General features: G+C 37.8%; 1 protein-coding gene across 1 annotated transcript in view; it reads right to left on the bottom strand.

Moving 5' to 3' along the window:
- Nucleotides 1-16,539, bottom strand: part of KCNT2 (potassium channel, subfamily T, member 2) — a 728,083-nt gene that overhangs the window by 93,198 nt on the left and 618,346 nt on the right. The window lies entirely within an intron of this gene.

The following is a 16,539-nucleotide window of genomic DNA, read 5'->3' as shown; positions in this document are numbered from 1 at the left end:
GCTGGTAGTTTCGAACTGCTGACCTTGCGGTTCGCAGCCCGATTCGTAACCACTAAGCTACCAGAGCTCCTTATAGCATCATAATATTCTCATGACAATATAAATAGTGGTCTATATAATTAATTTGCCTAGGTGTCAACAGCACTTAATTTGAACAGCCCCTTGGAGATAAACGGAATTATTATTTTTTTTTTAATTGCAGGGATAGGTAAGCTTTCCTCTGAATTTGGTGACACATTTAGTGTGTAAGGCGTGGGAACCACCCTGGCTAAGTCAAAGTCATTACTTAACTTAGATTAAAGCAAGTATCCAGAATAAAATGTTGAGACCCCTAAGAATTGGAATTTTAGGATTTGTCATGGGCTAGCTGAAACAAAAATTGCTGAGATTTTATCCTGGCTTATCCAGTATTGTTTTCATTGCCTTGATGGTCCAGCTCTGGTTTGAACAGGATCTTCTGGTCCAAGGGTCACCCTCACTTTCATTGTTTTAAGCTTCTAGTCAATTAGTGGTAGAGGACACATGACAAAGTAAAATTTTAGGCGGTGCATTTAGTCTTATTTCCTAACTTTCTGTCACTTTTTCTTCTTCTTTTTTAATGTTAGATTTAGCTGTAATAGAACTAAATATGGAGAAAATTTGTTCATATTTAGATTAAGTGAGTAATAGTGCTTTCTTTGATGATGGCAGTAAAAAGTCGAAGAGAAATCTCTGATGATAATTATGCATGTGTGTGGTGGAGTGAGGGATAGAGAAGCATCTGGAACCAGACCAAAATAGAGACACAGAGATGATTGGGACACTAAACATATTTCCATAAGCAAAGGAAGACATGGTATCAAACTCTGTACAAAATAAAGTAGGGTAACTACTAAAAAAGAGCAAGATTTAAAACTAGAACATTATTCTAAACCAGGTTTTCTTCTCTCAACATTTTCAGTCTCTTCCTTTAAGTATTTCAACCAGGAATCTGTTATGTCCCCTAAAGATAATATGTTGGAGTTCCATAATGTCCTTTTTAGTTGTTGTTAAATTTTCATTGTGAATTGAGAGATAGTTTACATGAGGGAACATCAACTTTACACTCATCATTTCATTGCAGTGATTACAATCTCTTCTGTGCATCATTATCCAACAGTATGTGCTACTATTCCTTTGGGTTTTTCTTTGTTTGTTTATTTGTTTTTTGGGGGGAGGGATGTACACAAAACACTCAGGAATATATAATCTTTTAAACAACCAAGGACACATTCTGCAAGCCTGCCTCTTAGCCACCAGCACCTGGCTGCCAACACACAGCCCTTCTCTTTCCCTGAGTCTAGAGTCCTCAGCTGCTCTCTTTCTCCATGCCCTCATCTCTTGTCTCCAACTCTGGTGTCGCTGCTTCTCTGTATAGGGTCCCACATTCTGTTCATGCTCCTCTCCCTTGATGGTCCTAGGGTTCTCTTTTCCTGGACTGTAAAATTAACTACTCCCCTCTTTTTGTTACAAAACTTCTACCTTTAGAGCTGTGACAGTCGAATTAATCATGATAACAATTACACACTTTTGAATCATAAGAGTCTTATCCCCATTTCCTTTTACCGGACCCATTTAGACAACATGATAACTATTTAGTGGGGATTCTACCTTCCCCCACACACTCTAAAACTAAACTCTCTCTTAAAAACATGTCCAAAATATGCTTGTGAACATGGCTTTGTTTGGAAGCGGTTTTTGATGATGTCATCAGTAAAGTTAACATAAGGTCCTACCAGAGGGGTGGGTCCTAATCCTCTGATTATAAAGGAGAACAGAGATAGAGAGGTACACTGAGGAAAGATGCCATGTGACATTGCAGTCACAATTTAAGAAACATCTGGAGTTACAGGAACTAGGAAAGAGTCAAGGAATAGATTCTCAAATTCACAGAGGTTATCAACACGACTGTGACCCTGATCTTCGACTCTCACTTTCTATAACTGTGAGATAAGAAACTTCTGTTATTTTTTTAAACCATCCACTTTGTGGCATTTGGGTACTGCAGGCTGAGGAAAGGGAAAAAAATTATAAATTCATAAAGTAGCATGCCCATCTCTTCCAAACTCTAATTCTGATAACAACTGAAAACATCTCCATAAACTTAATATCAAGTTCCTAAGCTCAGTACTCCACCACTTGTCTGTCAGTGTGTTGTACTGTGGTGGCTTGTGAGTTGCTAAGATTCTGAAAGAATGCTGTGATTCTGAAAGAACCAGAAAAGTTGTGGGATGACATCAAGAACATCACACAGAAAGAAAGCAAAAAGTCATTTAGAAGACAAGAAAGAAGGAAAAAGTCAAAATGGATGTCAGAAGAGAACTGAAAGTTGCTCTCTAGTGTAGAGATGCTAAAGCACTTGGAAGAAATGAGAAGGTACAAGATCTGCACAGAAAATTTCAAAGATCAGCTCAAGAAGATAAAGTCAAATATTACAATAAAATGTACAAATATCTGGAAGCAGAAAACCATAAAGGAAGAACAAGCTCAGCATTTTTCAAGCTGGGGAAACTGAAGAAAAAATTCAAGCCTCAATTTTCGTTACTGAAAGATTTTCTGGGAAAATTATTGAATGATGCACAAAGCATCAAGAGAAGATGGAAGGAATACACAGTCACTGTACCAAAAGGAAATGATTAATGTTCAACAGTTTCAGTAGGTAGCTTATGATCAAGAGCCAATAATACTGAAGGAGGAAGTCCAAGGTGCATTGAAAGAATTGGGAAAGAATGAGGCACTAAGAATTTATGGAATACAATTTGAAATCTTTCAAGAGAGTGAGGCGACAATGGAGGCACTCACTCATTTTGCCAAGAAATTTGTAAGAAACTATCTGGCTGACTGATTGGAAGAGATCCGTATTTGTGCCCATTCCAAAGAGAGGTGACCCAACAGAATCGGAAATCATCGCACAATCTCCTTGTTATTCCATGTAAGTAAAGTCTTTCTAAACGTAATACAGAAACAGCTACAACCATACATTGACAAAGAATTTCCAGAGGTTTAAGTTGGATTCAGAAGAGGCTGTGGAATGAGAGATATCATTGCAGATGTCCGATGGATCTTGCCTGAAGGCAGAGAATATAAAAAAGATGTTTACCTGTGTTTTATTGACTATGCAAAGGCTTTTGATTGTGTGGATCCTGACAAGCTGTGGACAACATTGCAAAGTATGAGTATTCCATATGAGTATTAATTGTACTCATGAGGAATCTGTACCTGGACCAAGAAGCAGTTGTTTGAACAGAACATAGGAGCACTGAATGATTTAAAATTAAGAGAGGTGTACGACAAGGTTTTATTTTTTTTCACCACACTTATTCAACCTGTATGCTGAACAAATAATCTTTTCTATGAAGAAAAACATGGCATCAGGATTTGAGGACAACTCATTAACAACCTGCGATATGCAGATGATACAACCCTGCTTAATGAAAATGAAGAGGACTTAAAACATTTACTGATGAAGATCAAAGAGTACAGCCTTCAGTATGGATTACATCTCAATGTCCAGAAAAGAAAAATGCTCACCACCGGACCAATAAACAACATTCTTATCAATGGAGAAATAATTGAAGTTGTCAAGAACTTCATTCTTCTTGGATCAACTAACAACACTCACGGAAGCAGCAGTCAAGAAAGCAAATGACATATTACATTACGCAAATCTGCTGCACAAGACCTTTTTAAAGTGTTGAAGAGCAAAGATGTCAGCTTGAGGACTAAGGTGCGCCTGACCCAAGCCATAGAATTTTCAATAACCTCATATGCTTGTGAAAGTTGGACAGTGAATAAGGAAGATCGTAGAAGAATTTATGTGTTTGAGTTATGGTGTTGGAGGAGAATACTGAAAGTGCCATGAACTGCCAAAAGAATCAATAGATCTGTTTTGGAAGAAGTGCAGCCAGAGTGAGGCCAAGATGGTCAAACTTTGTCTCTCATACTCGGGACATATTGTAAGGAGGGACCAGTTGCTGGAGAAGGATATCATTTTTGGTAAGGTGAAGGATCAGAGAAAAAGAGGAAGCCCCCCAGTAAGATGGATTGGTCAGGTGGCAGCTTCGATGGACTCAAGTGTGGCAACAGTAATGAAGTTGGCCCAGGATTGGGCAGTTTCTCGTTCTGCTGTGCATAGGGTCATTATGAGTTGGAAACAACTTGACAGCCCCTAACAACAACATTAAGGGGAAATTTAAAAACATGTCAAGAACTGGAAGGAAAAAGAGCTTGGGAGACTTGCAGAACTATAAGAAATTAAAACATGAGTAACTCTGGTAGCGTATTGGTTACAAATCGGGCTGCGAACCTCAGTGTCAGCAGTTTGAAACTACCAGCTGTTCTGTGGAAGACAGATGAGGCTTTCTGCTCCCATAAAGATTTACAACCTCGGAAACCCTGTGCAGGGTCTCTATGAGTCGGAATCGACTCCACGGCACATAACAACAACAACATAATATAGAGTGTGGAGTCCTGGTGTGGCGCTATGGGTTAATGCACCAGACTGCAAAGCCATTTGAACTGCAAGGTCGGCAGTTCAAGGTCACTAGATGCTCCACAGAAACCCTATACAGGTTTGCTATGGGTTGGAACTGACTCTACAGCACTTAACAACAACAACAACATAGTATAGAGTGTGGTGGAGTCCTGGTGTGGTGCTGTAGGGTAAGCACTCAACCATAATCCTAGTTTGAACTGCAAGGTCAGTGGTTCCTACTCACCATCTGCTTCTTAGGAACTCTATACAGGGTCACTATGAGTCAGAATCGACTTGACGGCACTGAACAACAACAAAAACAACACAAAGTGTGGTGCTGTAGGCTCAGCACTAGACTGTGAACAACAAGGTTGGTAGTTCAAACCCACTTGCTGCTCCTCGGAAACCCTGTACAGGGTTGCTATGAGTCAGAAGTGATTCGACAGCATTTAATAACAAGAGCATAACATATAGTATGAACGTAAGGGCTGGTTAAGGATGTCAGAAATGAGACTGGAACAGGTACCAGGGACTCAACTTTGAAGTATTGGGTATTTTTGAGAGGAAAGGAAATGCTATTAATAATTTTGCTTTTAAAAAAGGTCATAAACTGTAACTGGTAAAAATTGAACATATAACCATATTCATGTAAAGAATCTTGAATGTCACCTCAAGAGTAACGAAGAATATTTAAAGTCTGTTTAAGAAGAGGAGTGATATGATGATATCTGTATTTTACAATGTTCTGACAATATGGAAATGCATTGAGGATGTTGAGGAAATTCTAGTGAAAACTGAGAGTACATTTCACTATAATATTTGCAAAAAAATTCTTATTCAAAATGAGACATTAAATTTGAAATGATATGATGATCGAATATGGTAGTAAAGTATAGAGAAGATGGGTGGGTAGTAAGATGGGTAGTAAACTATAGAGAAGATGGAGTTCTTCTACATGGTAGATAAGATATGTGGAGGAAGAGTAGATTACAAATTGAGTAAATGTTAGACGAGTTTCAAGGTCAGCGGAAATGCATATTAGCCAATTTAAAACACAGTTCTGTCAGACAGCACAACAAAACTGATTTGGAATTTGATTTTAGAAACGCATATAGAGGACTGAAATAAATGTCCCCATTTACTAGTTTTATAACTTTAGAGACATTTCTTAACCTCCACGTGCCCCTCAATTTCATCACATGTGAAATACGAATTATACTATATCCTTTTGTGAATGCAGTAAATTAAATATCAAATAAATATTACATATAACTATACAATAAACATTTTGACTACTATTTATTAGTTTTTTGAATATACCAAATTATGCATCACCTAAAGGCTTTTGTATAACATTCTTTCTTCTTGTGAAGCTTTATCAGGTTAATCTGTACTTAGCCTGTATGTGGCAGATTAAACATTATCTTCCCAAAGTGACCTTTTTTTAGCACAACATATAAAATTTACTTTGTCATACATCAAATCTTTTTTGAATGCATCAAATCTGTTCTTGAGATGGTCTATAAATTCAGATGGGATATATTTAATATAATATTTTGGCTTTAATGGAATGGTTTTTGTTTTCCTCAGCTTCAGCCTGAACTTGAGTATGAAAAATTGATGGTCAGTCCCTGGCCTTATTTTAGCTTATGATATTTATCTTCTCCATTGTCTCTTTCCACAGATGTAGTCAATTAGATTTCTGTGTATCCCATATGGTGATGTTCTGTGTACAGTCACCATAATGTGCAGTAATAATCAATGCATCTTGATTGCAAGTTTGATCAATTTCAGAATCAATTTAGTAAACATTTTCAGTTTAATCATCAGTGGCTTTAGTGTTTGTTGTGTAAATTTGAATAATAGTTGTATTAACTAGTCTTCATTATAGGTGTATGTACATTATCCTATTACGGAAAGCACTGTACTTCAAGATAAATCTTGAAATGTTCTTTTGGACAATGCATGTGATACCAGTTCTCCCTCAATTTGCCCTGACTCAGCACATTAAACCATATAATTGTCTGATACAAAATGACCAAAGCAAGTCCATTTCAGTTCATTAAAATCTAGGGTATTTATCTTTATGTATTCCACTTCATTTTTGAAAACTTCCCAATTTTCCTAAATTCATAGTTTGTACATTCCACATTCTGATTATTCATGGATTTTGCAGCTGTTTCTTCTCATTTTGAGTTGTGCCACATCAGCAAACGACGGTTCTGAAAGCTTTGCTCCATCCACATCAAGGTCAGCTCTACTTGGAAGAGGCAACTCTTCCCCAGTTATATTTTGAATGCCTTCCAACGTGAGGGGCTCTTCTTCCAGCACTACATCAGAAAATGTATCACTGACACTCCTTCATTTCCTTGAAATTCTTCCCTTAAAAATTTCTTGCTTGCCAAAAAATACAGCAAGATTTCCTCACTTACCACATTCAATCTATGCATAAAAGCAAAAACATTCTTCTCATGTGTTTTTTTGTTTAAATATTTTACTGAAGTGTGCTAACTAACATATAATGATGTTGACAGCTTTTTTTTTTAGATATTCATGTTTCTGAGAAGTTATCATAAATCTCTTCAATTTCATAAGAACATATTTTTCCTTTTATATAAAAATGGTAATTCCTTCACAACCATAGACAAAAGTGTGAAAAGTGCTATCTGTGATTCTTTAATTTCATGAAAAAAACAACACCAGTTGACCTTATGTGTGATTCTTTAATTTCGTGAAACAAAACAAGAACTAAACAGTTGGCTTTAGATATTTTTATTAGAAAGTGACTTTTATCCATATCTTTCAACAGTATATGCATATATTTGTATATAGATTGAATAATCATATAGATTATTTAAAAAATTGCTTAGTTTCTTCTTTAGTCCTATAAAATTGAAAAAAAAACATTTTCTGGGTGTTTTTGAGGTTTTTAAATTGAGAGTGATATAAAAGTGCAAATGTAGTATGTATCACACACAGAACATTTGTGACACTCAGGAAAGCAAGTTTTGGTTCTCAGAACTTGAAGTATACACTACTTGAAGTAATTTGGAAGGTGGGATCTTAACTACAAAATAGTACTTTCATATCAGGTGGATAAATTTTTGAACAAAAACCAGTAAGCTTATTATTTGAAACATTTACTGGGTCTATGTCTATTTAGAACAAGCCACATATAATGATAGCACCAGCACAGAAGTTTCAGGGAACTCTCCTATAGTTTGTTCTAAGGGAAGATGATATTTAAGATTAACTTAATGGTGACTCTGTAAGATAAACACTGGACTGCTAGCCACAAGGTTGTTGGCTCAAGCCCACCAGCCAGTCTGTGGGAGAAAGATGAGGCTTTTGGAGTCCTGGTATGGTGCTGTAGGATAATGCACTTGACCACAAGCTTGGTTTGAACTGCAGGGTCAGTGGTTCAAACTCACCAGCCGCTCCTTGGGAACCCTAATGGGTCACTATGAGTCAGAATTGACTTGATGGGACTTAATAACACCAACAATTTATGAATGGGGTCCTGGTGTAGCACTGGTGTAGAATAAGCACTGGAATACTAATCACAAGGATGGTGGTTCAAACCCACCAGTCATGCTGCGGAAACACTATACAGGGTCACTATGAGTCACAACCAACTCAGGTACTTAACAACAACAATTTGTGAATAATTATTAATATTTCCACTACAAGAAATCTGGCATTGTGGCAGCTTCAGAGCTTTGAAATATTCCATTTTTAATTTGGCATTATGCACCCAGGAACCTTCTTTAGAAAACATAAATAAGAATTTGTTCAGAAGCTATCTATCATGTCTACTCTTCTGGATGTCAGTTGTGTATCCTTTGTGTATATCTATGTTATGAATACTTTAAAAGCAGATGACTTGCTTTGCTCAGTGCCTATCTCAACTCTCCATTCCTTAAAATGGAAGGTCAATTAGGGGGGCTCTCTATCACTCGGGATTTAAGATAATAATTCTGCCTGGCACATTTGAGAAATAACATCAACATAAATAATGATGGAAATACCCATTAATATGGAAGCAGAAGTAATAAGAAAAAGGATAATGCTCCGTGTCTAGTATGATAATCTTCAATATTGCATATATAAAGCATAACCCAAAACGTATCAAGTTACCTTTATCATCTTGCATTTCATTATTTTGGAAATCATAAGCATTTTTTTTAGCTCTTGGAAAAGTCAACTCTGTATAGTATGTATATACAGTATTTGTATAGTCCAGGTGTGGCACTGTAGGATAAGCACTGGTTGCAAAGTTGGTTTCAACCACAGGATCGGTGGTTCAAACCCACCAGTTGCTTCTTGGAGACACTATAACAGGGTCACTGTGAGTTGGAACCCACTCAGCGGGAACACAACACCAACAACAATTTGTACAGAAAGATGAGGCTCTCAGTTCCTGCACAGATGTACAACCTTGGAAACCCTATATAGTGTCGCTATGATTTGGAACTTAACAACAACATATACATGTTTTGTTAAGTGTGGTGGAGTCGGTTCCGACTCATAGTGACCATGTATAGGGTTTCCAAGAGTATACACATGTTTACAGGAACCAAAATCTTCATTTTCCCCCCACAGAACTGCTGTCAGGCTCGAACTGCTGACTATGTGGTTTGCATTCCAGTGCTTATTGTATGGCACCCCAAGCTTATTGTATTTAAAATATTAATACAATGGATAGAATAAACACATACAATGGGGTCCTGGTGTGGTGCTATGGGTTAATGTGCTAAACTGCAAGATCTGTTTGAACCGCAAAATCTGCGATTAAAGCTCAATAGCCACTCCTTGAAAATCCTATACAGGGTCACTATGAGTGTGAACCAATTGTACAGCACTTAACAACAACAATCTCACTTTATTGCTCTTTCCTTTATTCCAATTCATAGACATTGCACTTTTACAAATTGAAGGTTAGAGGCAATCCTGCACCAAGCAAGTCTTTGGTGTCATTTTATCAACAGCATGTGTACACTTCATGTCTCTGTCACATTTTGGTAATTCTCACATATTAAAATTTTTTCATTTTGCTATTACACACTTAATAGACTGCAGTCTGCGATAACCATAACTTTTATGCACTGGAATACAAAAATGTTTTTTATTTCTTTACTATATTTGCTTAATTGAGGGTGTCTGAAACTGAACCTGCAATCTCTCTTAAGTATACCTGTATATGTAGTACATGCATATAATATTATAGACTCTTGGCATGATGCTGTAGGATCAGCACTGTACTATGAACCACAAGTTCTGCAGGTCAAACCAACCAGCTGCTCCTCAAAAACCCTATATAGGGTTGCTATGACTTGGAACAGACTCAACAGCACTTAACAACAACATCAACATGTAATGTTAAATAATACAATAAACATACATATGTTAGTGAGGATGTGGAGAGACTGGGACCTTCCTACATTGCTGGTGGGATTGTAAAATGGTTCAACCACTCTGGAAAATGATATGGTGTTTCCTCAGAAAGTTGGAACGAGAAATACCTTATGATTCAGTACTTCCTCTACTTGGTATATAGCCATAAGAAATATGAGCCAGAAAACAAGTAAATATATGCACATTAAATGTTCATTGCAGCACTATTTGCAATAGCAAAAAGATGGAGACAACCTAAGTGTCCATCAATGGAACAATGGATAAACAAACTTTGGCACATGCACACAATGAAATACTATGCTGCCTTGAAGAATACTGATGAAGTTGCAAACAACATCATAACACGAATGTACCTTGATGACATAATGCTGAGAGAAATTAGACCATTATTGTAAAAGCTTAAGGAATTATGTCCATACTAAAAGAAAAATTCTTTGGTGGTTAGCAGTGGTGGGAGGGAGGGGGCAGTAACTCACAGGTTAAGAGATAGACGCATGATAGCTCAGGTGACTGGGAGGGTAATAAAAGGAGGGGGAGGGAAGAAGATAAACAGGGATGACAGGAGAAGACTTACAGAGGTATGCATGGACTAACTAGGAGAGAGGTAGATTGTGATGTATGAACAGCCTTGGAACAATGGGCTCTATGATATAGGGATCAAGACATAGACAGAATGGGTAAAAGAGTGGCAAAAATGTTAAGGTGCTTGCCTATTTTGTGGATGCTGGTTTTCCCTGCCTACTATTGTGATATAGATATTTAAGTGGGATAGAAAAGAATATTGGGAAATATGATTACAGAAAGCTTGTAAGCCTGTCTTCAGTCTATACCTGATTGAATGATCCAAAAGAATTCTAGAATGTATCTAGGGAAATAAGTTTCTTGCCTTTGTGGAGTATGGGGCCTTAGGTGGAATACTGAGTCCCGCCCAGAACCTTTGGAGGTGGGACATGCCTGATTGAAAAGATATGCAGATCAATGCAGAAAGGCTAGAGGAACAGAAAATACTTCTTGAAAGAAAGACCAGTGGGGCCGTGGGGCATGGCAGCAGACTGTTTGGCTGTTATAATGTCAAGCAAGCTGTTTGTCCTGGAGCCATCAAGGTGAAAAAAGTCATCCCATCAGGGTAAAGACCTTTCTAAGACTCAAACCAAAAAGGAACACACAAACAGTTTTTAGACTCGCTGATGACTGGTAGGTGAACTTGTGTGTGGAAGTGGGGGGAAATAAAGCAATGAAGACATGGGCTGAATTTGGCCATGTTCCATAGACATCCAATGCCCTTGAGATGTGAGAGAGGAGGAAGGACTTGTTTGAAGTTCAGGGAGATATGTGAACTCGCAAGTCCAAGGACACTGACTGACCTAGCCACTGGGAGCTAGAGTTAAGTGTGAAGTAACCAACTGATCTGAAGCGAGGGAAGGCATGCGAGAACTCCCAAACTTGCAAATAGTACGCATTTGACCTAGATTGGATGGCTCGTTGAACAGAACTCAGTTAGATGAGGATAAAGAAGTCTGATACAGGGAACAAGCATAAATTGCTACAACTTGATGAACTGGATCTTTGTTTATGGTTAAAGTGGCTCAAATTTCCAACTGAAAGGGAAGGAAGCTCCATATCAAGGATCAAGTTTGCCACCTCAGTACACTGGGTTGATAGGGACAGGCAACTTAGACATCACCTATCAAAACTGTTGTTGTTAAGTGCCTCTGAGTCAATTCTGACCCATGGGTACCCTGCATAGGTTTTCCAAGGAGCAGCTGGTGAGCTTGAATGACTGACTTTGCAGTTCAAACGACTTTGCAGTCTGATGCATTAGCCTACAGCACCACACCAGGACTCCCTGCGGGGCTACAAAGGCATGAAGTAGCTGGTTTGCAAGCTTTCATGAGGGTGCTTAGTATCAGAATGAGGGGGGTAAGAGAGAATCTCCACTGAATAGTTTTCCTTTAATCCAGATGGGTCTGGTGATAATGGGGATAGGATTTTATGATTCAATTGTGAGCAAGTTTTATCAGGACTAATGATGATTGTCATAACTAAATGTAGAAGAGGTGAAACTAAAAGATGGGAGTAACTAATGTGTCATTTCAGGAACAGAGGACCCTAGGACCATCAAGATGGAAGAACATGAGAGGAACAAGGGATTCTAACCAGAAAAGTGGTAGCCAAAGAGATGGTGGCAGAGACGATGGCAGAGAGAGTTAGAGCAGCAGAGGATTATATACCCAAGTACTGAGAAAGGCAGTGTGCCTGTGGGCAGGAGGCTGGCTTGCAAAATGTGCTCTTTGGACAATTAAACAAATATATGTTTTCAATTTGGTATCTGTACATCAAGAGAAAAAGATAATAGAGGTAAATACTGTTAGCTGATGGTGCATGGAAGGGACTGTAATAATTGCAATGATTTGCTGAATGTAAAACTGATGATCTGTCCTTTAAACCTTCACTTAATTCACAATAAAACCTTAAAAAAAATGAAATAGGAAAAATGTCAGTAAGATGGAGTATAAGCAGCTCCATATTCCAATCCCCCTTCAGACAAAAAAACACAGAAAGTGGCAGAACTAACTTTTTCAGCATCTGGAAATAAGTGAAAAGTTTAGAGCTCAATAAACAAATGTTGAGTCAAGAAAAAGGTGACTTCATAATGGGAGTGAAGCTTGATTTACTGCATGCCAGTGATCTACACCCCTAAGAGTGGAGGCAGTAACCCACATTCACAGATGGACCCAAATTTCTGGCTCTGGGTGAAGCAGGGCTTACTTTCTTAACAAATTATTATGTATTTGCTCTAATCTGTCTGAGGGAAAATTGAAGGCTGAAACAAGGTTTGACTTTGGATTATTTAAGATTCAACCAGTGGTAGAAAATTTGTAGTTAGTACTTAGAAGCTGTAGCTAGATAGCATCCTGAGGCAAAAGATATCAATTGAGGCATACAATAATAGATGCTTAAGAAATGGGAGAAGAAATCAGGGGAAAAGCTTCTCTGGAAAATTGGACCATTCAAAAGAACCCATATTTGTTGCTGTTGTTGTTAAGTGCTGTTGAGGTGGATCTGACCCATACCAACCCTATACAGGGTTTCCATGAAGCAGCTGGTGAGCTTGAACTGCCAACCTTGTGGTTCAAACTGACTTTGCAGTCCAGCACATTAGCCCACAGCGCCATACCAGGACTCCACAGAACCGATATATACAGGCTAATTTAGAAAGCTACATGTATTCTGGTAGCATAGAGGTTATTAATCTGGCTGCAAACCTTAAGGTCAGCAGTTCGAAACTACTAGCTGTTCCATGGGACAAAGATGAGGCTTTCTGCTCCTGTAAATATTTACAGCCTTGGAAATCCTGTACAGGGTCACTGTGAGTTGGTTCCAACTCCACGGCGCATAACCACCACCACATATATGCCCAGGGCAAAATCCCTACTCAAAAAATACCTGAAAACTTCAATCTTAAGACTGTTCCCTAGGCTTATTGTATTGTTATTGTTGTTGATAAGTGCCTTTGAGTCAATTCCAACACATAGAAACCCTGCTTCTGAGGAGCAATTGGTGGGTTTGAACTGCTGACCTTATGGTTTGAAGTCCAGTGCTGATATTACAGTGCCACAGTAAATTTGGTGAAGTGTTGAAGGAATGCCAATGCACAAAGTTGATGCCAATGCACAAAGTTTGTGCCAATGCACAAAGTTGATCACCTACCTGGTGATCAAGGAATCCTGAGGGTGCTATAGGATCAGCACTAGATTGCTAACTGAAAGGCAGACTGTTCAAACCAACCAGTCACTCCAATGGAGAAAGATGAGGCTTTCTGTTCCAATAAACATTTACAGCTTTGGGTCTCTATGAGTTGGAATCAACTAGATGGCAGTGGATTTGGGTTTCTATGTTTGTCTATATCAAGGAAATAGCTGTCAAAACACTTGTCCTTATTGTTAAGTATCATCAAGTTGGTTCTGACACATAGTGGCCCTGTATAAGATTTCCAAGGAGCAGCTAGTAGGTTTGAACCATCAACCTGTGATTAGCAGTTAAGTGCTTATCCTACAGGCCATACCAGGCTCAATTTAATCTAGATTGCTATACATTTTGCAGAAGTGTAATCACAGTAGTAACCACAATGAAAATCTATTATCTATCCACATTAAGGAAGTAAAAATGAGAATAAAGTTGTTCAATATCCAAAACTCAACAAAACACAAAGAATGCAGAATTAAAGAAAATGAGGTATATAAATGGCACAAGACACATAGGTAACATATAGAAGGGCAGAAACAACTCATTCCCATCATGCAATTGTTTTTAATTAAACGACATTTAATGCACTAAACTTTTCAACTAAAATGTAGAAACTGGTAGAATGAATTATAAAATGTGATCCAACTATGTGCTGTCTACATGAGATTCTCTACAAATAAATACCAGTATAATTTGGTGTGCCATTTTAGGATAAGCAATGGACTACTAACCACAAGGTTGGTGGTTCAAACCTAGTAGCAGCTCTTCAGAAACCCTATACAGGTTGACTATGAGATGTAACCTACTCAATGGCACCTAACAGTAGCAACAACAACAACAATAATTTAAAAGTAAAGGTATGGAAAAAAATATAAACCATGCAAGTAGAAACCATAAGTAAGCTATTAGTGTTCTGTTGTTACAGTGCTGTCACGTAGGTTGATCCTGCCTCATCCAGACCCTGGATAGGGTTTCTGAGGAACAGATGTTGGGTTTGAACTGCTGAACTTGTGGTTAGCAGTTCAGCATCAATCTTACAGAGCCAAGATATATCATAATAAACTCTCAAAAACCAAAGACAAGTAAAGACTCATGAAAGTAGGATGAGAAAAACAAAAAGTTTCCTACAAAGGAGAAGCAAGAAAATAAACTACGATTTCTCAGAAGAAGCCATGTAGGCAAGAAGGCAAAGGGAATATATATACAAGATTCTAAAAGAACAAAACTGCCAACTAAGAATCAAATACCCAGCAAAACTGTCCCTCAAATAGCAAATTTTCAAATAAATGGAAATGAATTTATAATGACTAGATCAACTTTACAAAAAATACAAATGGGCATTTGAACTAAGAACCAAGAACAAGAGATAACAACCTTACATTAAAATACATAACAATGACCAAAATTTAATTCAGATATAGAAGTATCCAAAGTAAAGCAAACAAACAAGACTGAAAATGGAGAACCAAACATAGCAATTTATAAGGAAGACAAATTACAAAGCAAAAAGAAGTAATGTTGTTGCTAACTGCCATTGAGTTGGTTCTGACTTATAGCGACACTGTATAGGATTTTCAAGGAGCAGTTGGGGTTTGGTTAACCTTGTGATTAGCGCCCCAATGCTTACCCAACAGTATCACACCAGGACTCTGACAAAAGTGGGAATAGTGTAGTTAAAAACTTCTGAATAGAAAGGAAGTCAACTAGATAAAACAGATTTTTAAATTGGAGAAGCAATTAATAAATTATAGGCTAACCTAAAATAAACTAAACTTTGTATCAAAACTAAAAAGAGGAAAACCATAAATACTTAGTAAACAATGAAACAACAGCAAAGAAGGAAATGACAAGAAAACATACAAACAAAATGAACCAAGCACAGAAAATTATGTGGATAAAAGAAACCAGCAACACAATAAAATACACAGCAAAATGAGAGCAATCAAGTCATACCTATGGATAACTACATTGCATGTCAATGGACTAAATGCACCAGTCAAGAGATAGAGAATAACAAAACGGATAAGAAAACAGAATCCTTCAGCATACTGTCTACAAGAGACACACCTTAAACATAAGAAAAAATAGATTAAGAAATCAAACAATGGCAAAAATTATATATATCAAGCTAAAGTCAATAAAAAATGAGCCGGAATGGCACTATTGTTGTTGTTAACTACCATGGAGTTGGTTCCAACTCATAGTAACACTATATAAGGTTTCCAAGGAGCACTGGATGAGTTGGAACCATCAACCCTGTGGTTTGCAGTCTCTGCTAAAATAGTCTCTGCTAAAATTTAAGGCAAAATCCAGCATAAGAGACAAAGGACATTAATTCATGATTAAAGGATCAATTCAACAAGGGTACATAAACACAGAAAATATCTATGCTCTCAGTGAAAAAGCCTCAAAACACATAAATCAAAATCTAATACAATTGACTAAAGAAATAGACAATTCTACAATAATGGTTGCTGTTGTTTTTAAGTGCCGTTGAGCTGGTTCTGACTCATAGCTACCCTGTATAGGGTTTCGATAGAACAGCTGGTGAGTTTGAACTGCTGACCTTGGTTGTTGTTGCCGTTAGGTGCCATCGAGTTGGTACTGACTCATAGCGGCCCTATGTACAACAGAATGAAACACTGCCCAGTACTGCATTACCCTCACAATTGTTGCCACATTTGAGCCCATTGATGCTGCCACTTTGCCAATCCATTTCACTGGGGCTCTTCCTCTTTTTCTGGACCTCCACATTACCAAACATGATATCCTTTTCCAGCAATTGGTCCCTCCTGACAATATGTCCAAAGTATGAGAGATGAAGTTTGGCCACCCTGACCTCCAAGGAGCACTCTGGTGGCACTTCTTCCAACACAGATCTGTTG

This window comes from Chrysochloris asiatica, unplaced genomic scaffold (assembly GCF_000296735.1).
Source record: "Chrysochloris asiatica unplaced genomic scaffold, ChrAsi1.0 scaffold00009, whole genome shotgun sequence".
Lineage (NCBI taxonomy): Eukaryota > Metazoa > Chordata > Mammalia > Afrosoricida > Chrysochloridae > Chrysochloris > Chrysochloris asiatica.
This window is presented reverse-complemented; position numbering and strand designations above follow the sequence as displayed.